This window comes from Rissa tridactyla, chromosome 1, assembly GCF_028500815.1.
Source record: "Rissa tridactyla isolate bRisTri1 chromosome 1, bRisTri1.patW.cur.20221130, whole genome shotgun sequence".
Taxonomy (NCBI): Eukaryota; Metazoa; Chordata; class Aves; order Charadriiformes; family Laridae; genus Rissa; species Rissa tridactyla.
In genome coordinates, this window is record NC_071466.1 from 95,762,426 (window position 1) to 95,772,299 (window position 9,874).

At 46.1% G+C, this 9,874-nt stretch overlaps 1 long non-coding RNA gene across 1 annotated transcript; it reads left to right on the forward strand.

Annotated features, from left to right (window-relative positions):
- The first annotated feature begins 841 nt into the window (after positions 1-841).
- LOC128904159 (uncharacterized) lies at positions 842-3,591 on the forward strand. Its single transcript, XR_008464415.1, has 4 exons — positions 842-997; positions 1,757-1,814; positions 2,281-2,770; positions 3,482-3,591. It is a non-coding gene; the product is annotated as an uncharacterized LOC128904159 (long non-coding RNA).
- Positions 3,592-9,874: the final 6,283 nt, after the last annotated feature.

A 9,874-nucleotide genomic window follows, 5' to 3' on the forward strand; every position in this document is an offset into this window, starting at 1 on the left:
CCAGGGATGGGGCCTCCACCACCTCTCTGGGCAGCCTGTGCCAGTGTCTCACCACCCTCATTGTGAAGAACTTCTTCCTTGTATCTAGTCTAAATCTACCCTCTTTTAGTTTAAAAATTAAGATTTTAAAACGTTACCACCACTTTTTGGCTAGGGCTGGGGGGTAAGTTATCTCTGCTGGAACTAGAGTTTGGCTCACTTACTCGAAGGTGTATTAAGGGTAAACAGTGACAACAGGGGTTCAGTGCCATGGAGAAACATGGGCAGCGGACAGCCACAGCGGAGATCAAGGGGATTCTGCTCAGCTATGTGCAGAAAGGTGTCCGTACACCTAAGCCTGTGCAGCGCAATGGTCTTCCTCTGCAAAACAAACCCACAAATTTCACGTTTTAATTCTTTTACAAGGTTTGGAAGGAAGGGGGGAGAAGTGATGTTAAGGGTAACCCAGAGCCTCAGGCTGGTATTGTCAAATCCCACAAGAAAGGAGACAGGAAAGGGAAAAAGGGAAGTGGGCGGAGAACTGGGGTTCCTGGAATTGTTAGCTACACATACAGGAAAAATAAAATCGCCCTCCCTTTCACAGTAGCAGAACACGAGCAATGGAGACGCTTTGCTGTAAACACTGAAAATATGTATGTCTTCAGCCACGTGCCTACAAATGTCCACGTTTGCAACAGTGGTCAAGGAAAAGGCTGAATTCTCCTAATTCTGAATTATTTGGCAAGCTGTACGTTAGAGAGAGAGCAAACTGTTAATAACCACCTCCCTCCCCCATCCTCTCCCCTGCACCCACAATATTAACCGCTGCGGAGCCCCACGGTCTCAGCAGTTTTGAGGCAGTTCCACTGCCTTCACGTCTCACCGAGAGCCTGAAGCTCCCAGGGCAGCACACAGTGAACACTCAGTAGCGCTCCACCTATGCCGCTGCCTGCTTCCGAAGGATGGAGGTGTTTAGGAGTAACGGGAGTGATTCCGGATGATCTGCTAATGAACAGAGGTATGACAGGAATGTTGCCTACATTTTATGAAAAAGAATTTCTAGGTAAGAAATTAAGGAAAGGAGAGTCCTTTCTTCCCAAATTACATTTTGCAGGGCAGAAAATGCAAATGAGCAAAGCCTTTTTTTTTTTTTTGGTTAACAAATTGAGTTAAAATTTCTCATTCCTGACTTGTTTGCAGTCTCCCTTTCTATGCAAATCTTAATGTTACTGCACCTTGAGGTTCAATTTTGCTTAGTTTCAAACAGAAAATGAGTTTCTCTCTTGCAACACTTTATGAGGATGCCAAAGACAATACTTGTATGCATTTCATCAGCCTTAATCTTATCTTCTCCAGAATTTCCAGTAATCTCTGTGAAAACTTTGTAGAATTTCCCCCTTCAGCTGCTGAAGAAACACAAGGCCAAGAGCAGAAGCAATCATTCCAGATCCCACACAGACATCCTGATTATCAAATATCCTATTAAATATCCTGGGTCAAATTTAGTCCTGCTGTAAACTAGAGGAGTCTGGCTTACATCTATTGAGGACCCATTTGGCTCTGTTTGCTTAAATAAATGACCTCACACAAAATAATATTCATTTGAGGAATTTCTTTAAGAAATCAGCCAATTATTTTTCATATGGGGTTCATAGGTTTAACTCCAAGTCTATTGAACTTAAAACATGTTCTCCTGTTTCTGTGGGCTATACAAGAGGATTCTTACGGACACTGTGACTGTCATTTGTCACAGTTTTCACTTGGTTGTTCCTTGTAGATTTTTAACTTGGACAAACCTAAATTTCCAAGAGGAACTAATCTACCACCTTGCTGAGGTAAGAGTCAAAATAAAAAATAATTTTATTATAATGGAATAGTTTAGGATCCAGGGAAACATGGGTTTAAATTTTGATCTGCCACAGGCTCCCAGTATGACACTGGCTGAGTCACTCAGGTCTGGGTTTATTGCACGTAATTCTTGCTGTCTCACTGGAAGCCCCTGTGATAGGAGCATGGTCTAAATCAGGAAGCTGCGTTGCCTTGAGGGCCAGTGAAGGCAGCTGGGAGCCTGAATAAATTACCCTCCTGTGTTGCCCATATTTCTCCACGGACTACACAGAAAATTTAGTCTGCTAGCTTAGGCACTTCTGCTAGGTGCCTGAAGGGACCTATGAAAAGTCCAGGCTTTGACCTTTACGTGGGGTTGTTCCACATGTGTACTTAGCATTTGCTCCACACAGTAGCACTGTGAAGATAAATATGAGATATAGTGAAGTAATGAGATCCATCCTTCTATTCCAGACAGAGAAGTGGATGGCTACTGGTAGACTTTAGAAGAAAAACTGAAGGTTGGTTTGAATGCTGACACAGAAATTGGCCTGGGTCTTTTAAACCTGCGCAGGACTTCCTTATGTTTCAGAATATTGATGAGCATCTAGAATAATGGCATAACAGTATTTTGTAGCCAAGATGATTGAAGGTCAGAAGACAGAACATTACCTCTTTCTCCAAGCCTTGCCTTGCTTTGGAAAAACAAAGCCTGAAACTGAAGCCTGAGGTTAAGTCCCAAAGTCCAGATTTGTGATGATTTTTGGAATTCAGTGTGAGCATTTGCAAAATGATCGTTTACATTTCTCCTTGCCTCTTGTTGTTATCTTCCATCTTCCAGATTTTAGAGCGCATCTACAACCTTGCTGCACTCTCTGTGCTGTTATGAGCCTTTGATCACTTTAATCACTGTACTTAAGAGTAGCTTGATCTATTTTTTTCAACTAATTTGACATTATACAAGGTAAGAAAGTAATTTGTGATGTCTGCTCTACTGAAATAATATGGTATTTCATTTGTTCCCCCATGAGCTTTACAGTTTGGCTATAGCCATTGTTAGATAGGAAAAAAAACGCTTCCTTCTTCTTAAAGAATGAGAAGCAAACGATAACTTTGGGTAACGTGATTGTGCAGCTTGCTCTTGTTTCGGCTTAGCTCTGTCTTTGATGCGATGCAAGCAACGAGTTTTAGCTTTCCTTTGCCCTAGTAGGTCTGGTTGCTGGAGTAGCCAGTGCTAGTTACCTACCTGGCTCTCTCGTGCGTGTTTGCTGACCCTGTACTCTTCATTTGGCAATAGGATCAGGTACACAGCTAAAAACTAGGTTTTCTTGTTCAGGGCACGGTTTTTCACCCCTAGGATGTTTTAAGCAGGAGGTTCTGCTGCTTTTACTGCCTGATATTATCTGAGGCACTTAGAAGGTGCCAGCTATCTGAGTATTATCTAATTGCTCAATTTGTGTGTGTTTGTGCATGCTTTCATAAAAGATAGGAATTTCATCGGAGGGGTAACGCTTTCACCTTCCCAAGGGGACTCTCTAGCTGCGTGACCTGACAGTGTTACACTGCTCAGTGCAGAAGGACACAGGTCTGCTGCCTCTTGAGCAGTGAGTCTGACCTTTGTTTAGTCAAACCATCTGTTTTCTCTGCTCTCTCTCGCTCTCTCTCTCGTCTACAGACTCAAAGGAAAAGGACTGGCCAGCAAAACTTCAAAAACCTAGAAACATTTAAGCCTGGATTTGCTGAGGTGCCTGGGATCCCAGCCTCCCCTGGGAGGTGGTGGTTAAATTGGAGCTACCCAGTGCCTTCCCCAGGAGGAGATGCTTTTGCAGGCAGCCAGGCAGTTTATTTCTTCTGCAAGCTGGGCAGGACGCACTGCTAGGGGAGGGCTGGATGGCCTGCCCTCCACAGCCACGGAGGCTGCTTCAGAAGCTCCTTCCCAGGTTTCGATGACCTGCGCATTTTCCAGTGCCAGCAGCACTCTGAAGCCTGCTGCAGGGCTGCAGTGTTGGTAAAGCATTTACGATCCCTCCTGCAAGTGTCTTCTCACCCTTATTTTTTGCAAAGGTTTGTGTAGTCCATCCCTGCTCATCAGCCCGCAGTTGCACTGCTGCGAAATGACATGCTATTAGATCAGTGCTGTACCACAGAGCAGTCCCCTGCATTGCTTCGTGCTTCTAAGTGTAATGGTGGGAAGGATTTGAATGTATTGGGATTTCCCTTCCCCGGGGTGGCTCAGCAGAGCATGAGCTGCCGTGTGTCGCTGCCCATTAGAGGCTGGCGGGCGGCCAGGTTTCACTGGATAGATTTGGCTGGGCTCAGAGCAGCAGAGCGGGAGACTGGGGATCCTCAGCTCATCAGGACAGCCTGGCCATTCTTCCCCTGCTCCCCCAGTTTCCTTCCCTCCTAGGAGGTGGGCTGCTACAGCGGAGAAAGCAAAGAGGCGAGAGGATTCAGGTCCACCTCAAGACACCTGAGGTCTATCTAAGAGTGGGCCAAATGTATACCACCCCCCTAAACATGAAAACTTAAGATTCTTTTTAGAGGTGGAATAGCTGCTCCTGCTTGTATAAATCCCACATCCTCCCTAGCATGTAAAAAGAGTCACACGCGTAGCACACATGGCTCTTCACAGCATCACAGGGCTTTATTAAAGCGTTGCATCTCTATAACAATAGTATGCAGAGCTCCCAATGAGTTTCCCAGGTCTTGCTGCTGCCGAACTGCAGCCAAACCTGGCCCCAGAAGGGTCAGTGAAGCCACCGAGTCTTGCAGCTGCTCTCACCAGCTGGGGAGTGACACCTGCAATGCTCCTGCAATCAGCTGATGCCAGCAGGGATTGAGCGGGTGCCCAGAGCAGCTCACACCACTATAACCTGCACTCCCTATTTAGGTTGTATAGTAAAGAACAAAACTAGGGTTACCTGTTGTTACTGCACAGGGTCTACCAAAGTCCTGGTCTCTAGCAGTCATGGGATGAACTGCTGATTATACCACAAATTTTGTTGTAAATGAATGACTCAACAACTCCCCTGCTTCCCAAGTAACAGGATTGCTTCCATCCGCATATGTCAAGCAAAACTGTTAGCCTGTCCATTACAAGGATGGGAGCCAGATGGCTGCATGTGGATGGACAGTTTTTAGAAGAGCAGCATGGGATTCTTCTAATTCAAGAGCTTCTAAGATGTTTGATCCTATACTACAGAAACCACACACTTCAAAGGCAACAGGATCTAGGCCATAAGTAAGTGATGATGGGGAAAAATCAATCCACCTTATCAAATAAATGCGTGGCTGGAAGCATGTGTCTAAGACAGTGATGTGTTTTTTTAATGCATAAAAATTAACGGTCTGATGAGAATCTGCATTTCTTCATTATAATGAAATCCTGGGAAGTCCATGTGCTTTACATTATCAGAGAGTCCGGGCTCTGAGCTGGTGCCTGTGGTGCCCTCAGGAGCCCTCGCTGTGGCCATGTGCTGGGTTCTTTATTATGGCCACCTCGTAGCCCTCTGCTCTGCCTCCTTTTGCTCTTACAGAGAGCCAGGCTTCAGCAACGGCCACATCCACAGCACGCCCGTGCCCAGCCCCCGAACATCTTAAACGTTAATAAAGAGTACAGCGTGGGCTTTTTTTACAGAGAGAAGGCTTTGCATTTCCTGGCTTCTTGCTGCAATAAATTGGCAGATGATGCTCTAATGAGAACAATAATGCACCCACCCTACCGCCTTCGATCACTTATGTGCTCTTTTGCAGCTTGTGAAAGGCTCTAAAAGCTTTCACCAGACAGGTTGTCTGATTTTTAGGGAGTGTCACTAGCGCTGTTTAGCCTAGACAGGCAGAAGTCTGTTTTTGCAGCGTGTGGTTGCCAGGACAATTAATGTCAGGCTAAGTGACCAATATCTAGTTTGACCCAAGAAGTGCCTGATTCCAGCTATTTGCCAGTGATTTCAGCAGTGGGGGCTGCCTCAAACCAGCATATCCAAACTGAGTGCTTCAATTAACAGCTTAATGGGTGGCATGCTGGGGTGCAATCAATTGGCATCAAATGCGCTGTGCCGTTTCGCACCAGCTGATGGTCAGCAATAGTGATTGTGTGTATACTGGTACTAGCTGTATTCTCGTGACAAAGTGATCTGTGTTCTCCAGCCTTTTGCTCTACGCAGAGATATGCATGCAAAGGACTGAGCTGCATTTCAATTTACACAATTTTTTCCACTTGTTCAGTTCTCTAGCTACAGTCTCGTGACCATCTTTACTCTTTGTTAAAAAAGTTATTTGGCAACTCAGATGAAGTCCCATGGGAGGTTATCGCCAGGTTGTGATTAAAATTACTCACCAAACAGCTGTTTCTTTGGAAGAAATGTATTGTTTTGTTAATCTGTAAACCCACAGCAATTAAAATCGGGTCCTGAAACAACAAAACAAGCTGTATGCATCCTATCTCACCGTTTGGCTTGCCGTTTCCCATGTGTTCTGCTTGTCTCAGTCACCTCTTCCTGCAGCATCTCAGTCCGAGCGACTGAATTGACAGGTGATCTTTTACGACTTTCAGCAAACCTTTGTCTACTTTAGGACACAAATATGGTCTCTACTTATTTATGCATCTTTATCTGAAGGGGAATCAACTCTACTTTAATTGCATATGAACGGGATGATAATAAAATGTTAATTGCTTTTTCTGCCCATGCACTGATCTGTATCTAGCAGAATTTGCCCTTGACGATCCCATAACATTGGCACAATTGCAAACAAATAAACACAGACATGCTGCTCACTGTAGAAGAATCCAGGTATCTTTCCCATTGTTCCCAGGCTGCTCGATGCTTTTTCATTTCAGCAGCTGCATGCAGCATCACCGATGTGGAACTGCTCAGCACATACGCTAATATCACATATCTGCTATACTGGCTGTCCCTACATGAGAGGTAATGTGGGATTTCTTTTGGAAGAAGGTGGTGTCTTTTTTTTGCAGGACTGAAATCTTCCTTCTCATTGATTAAACCACCTAGAAATGGCCAACTCATCTACCTCAGAAGAATGCTAGGTTCACAATACCCTGTTAAAATGTAGAGCTGCTCAAACATGTATCCGTCATCCATAGCTTTCTATGTCCTGCAACATACCTACTGCTGTGATAACTGAGCACCTGTCAAGATACTATATTGCTAGCCATGGAAATGGAAGTCCTCCGGAATTTATCAACAGAGAAGCTTACATTGCTGCCTGGCAAGTTTCTCAGCTTTTGTGACTCAACCTTGACCTCTAAGGATCTACTTCTCAGGGTGAGAAAGCAGCAAATTCTCCTTGCAGATTTAATCACTGTTTCCTCTGCTGCGGGCTCTGACTGACAAGATGGTAGAGATATCTTTAGCTCAGACAAAACCATCTGAAAGCAGTCACTGCTACAAGATACAGACTACACGCTTGCGCCATAAATTGGCTTTGGCATCACAGGTTCCCAAACAACACCCATGGCAAAGTGGAAAACTGCCCACCACTTGAGGCCACCGGCTGATAGCCAATGTCAGTAGGCACCTTTCAGACACTGAGACTCTGGGACATATTTGAACTGCTGGCCCAAGTGGAAGACGTTCTTTATACCCTCGCTGCCCTTTGAGCTTCAGAAGGATGCTTACAGAAAAAAGCCATGTTACAGAGGCATCAAGTGATGTTAGACTGCAACTAGAAAACACCAGAGGTGAGTGCTGAAAGATTCACATCTCTTAACACTAAACTGTTCCATTATAACTTCCAGTAGAAACAAATGTGATTTGTCCTGTGCATTGATGTCTTTCTCAAGTAATGCTTTTCACAGAAGTTCAGGTTTAAGCCATCTCCCTTTCTTTTACCGGGCGCTCCCCGATTCCCAGAATGCGTCCCAGAGCCAGAGACAATTCTGTTGCTGAAATGCTGCATTTCTCACCTGCTGATTGCAATTAGCTATCACCAGCTGGCGCCTGGTGAGCTGCTGAAGAGCTAACAAGAAGTGGAGACCAGCATGAGGCCTCAGCACTGCGTACACTGTGAATAAACAAAAAATGTGGCGCTGCGTTCCTGAGGTGGCTCCACCACAAAACAAGGTTTCCACATCCCCATGTGTGTGTCAAAGTCTGCTTTTGGAGGCTCATCTTGCTCCTCACACTCTTACACATTGCCATCACATGTATGCCAGAAAGGAAATGTAGGGAAATAAAGGTTACTGCAGGTAAAAACAAACTCAGCTGCGGTCTTGTTAAGAAATCCTCCCAGTCACCGCTATCCTCAGGCAGCATCAATCATCACAAAGGAGAAGTTACGTCTGATTATGGTGGCTGCCATACCAGTGACACACCAGGTGAGCTGTGGAGGTGGGCAGAGCCACCGCCATTCCCTGCTGACTGCTGGGGTCCTGCCAAGCCGGCTGTGTGCTCAGAGGTATCCACATGTATCTGAAGCACAGTTCCCAGTAGTCTTTACCTCATTCTTCACCTATTTGTAATGAAGCCTATTATGATGCTGACTTATCTGGGGCCAGATAGGTTTTCATCTGAGATCTTCAAGGGACACTCCCCAGAAGGCTGTGAACATAAGTCAGCCTCCCTCCACGTGCCCCAGGAAACCACAGAATCACAGAATCATTTAGGTTGGAAAAGACCTTTAAGATCCTCAAGTCCAACCATTGACCTAGCACAGCCAAGTCCACCACTAAATCAGGTCCCTCAGCACCACATCTACACAGCTTTTAAATCCCTCCAGGCACAGTGATTCCACCACTTCCCTGGGCAGCCTGGTCCAATGCTTGATAACCCTTTCAGTGAAGAAATTTTTCCTAATATCCAATCTAAAACACCCCTGGCGCAACTTGAGGCTGTTTCCTCTTGTCCTATCACTTGTCACTTGGGAGAAGAGACTGTCACCCACCTCTCTACAACCTCCTTTCAGGTAGTTGTAGAGAGCGATAAGGTCTCCCCTCAGCCTCCTTTTCTCCAGGCTAAACAACCCCAGCTCCCTCAGATGTTCCTCATAAGACTTGTGCTCAAGACCTTTCACCACCTTTGTTGCCCTTCTCTGGACACACTCCAGCACCTCAACATCTTCCTTGTGGTCAGGGGCCCAAAACTGAACACAGTACTCGAGGTACAGCCTCGCCAGTGCTGAGTACGGGGGGACGATCACTTCCCTAGTCCTGCTGGCCACACTATTTCTGATCCAAGCCAGGATGCTGTTCGCCTTCTTGGCTACCTGGGCACACTGCTGGCTCATAGTCAGCTGGCTGTTGACCAACACCCCCAGGTCCTTTTCTGCCGGGCAGCTTTCCATCCCCTCTTCCCCAAGCCCATAGTGCTGCATGGCATTGTTGTGACCCCAGTGCAGGACCTGGCACTTGGCCTTGTTGAACCTCATCCAGCTGACCTCAGCGCATCAATCCAGCCTGTCCAGATCCTTCTGTAGAGCCTTCCTACCCTCAAGCAGATCAACACTCACGCCAAACTTGGCGTCATCTGCAAACTTACTGAGGGGGCAGGCAATCCCCTTGTATAGACCATTGATAAAAATATTACAGAGAACAGGCCCCAGTACTGAACCCTGGGGAACACCACTTGTGACCAGCTTCCAACTGGATTTAACTCCATTTACCACCACCTTTGGGGCCAGCCAGCCAGCCAGTACCCAGCAAAGAGTACGCTCATACAAGCCATGAGCAGCCAGTTTCTCCAGGAGAATGCTGTGGAAAACAGTGTCAAAGGCTTTACTAAAGTCTAGATAGACAATATTCACAGCCTTTCCCTCATCCACTAAGTGTGTCATCTTGTCATAGAGGATCAGGTTAGTCAAGCATAACCTGCCTTTCAGAAACCCATGGTTACTGGGCCTGATCACCTGGCTGTCCTGTACTTGCTGCCTGATGGCACTCAAGAAGAGCTGCTCCATCACTTTCCCTGACACTGAGGTCAGACTGACAGGCCTGTGGTTCCCCAGATCCTCATTCTGACCTTTCTTATAGATGGGCATCACATTTGCTGACTTCCAGTCAACTAGGACTTCCCCGGTTTGCCAGGACTGATGAAAAATTATGGAAAATGGCTTT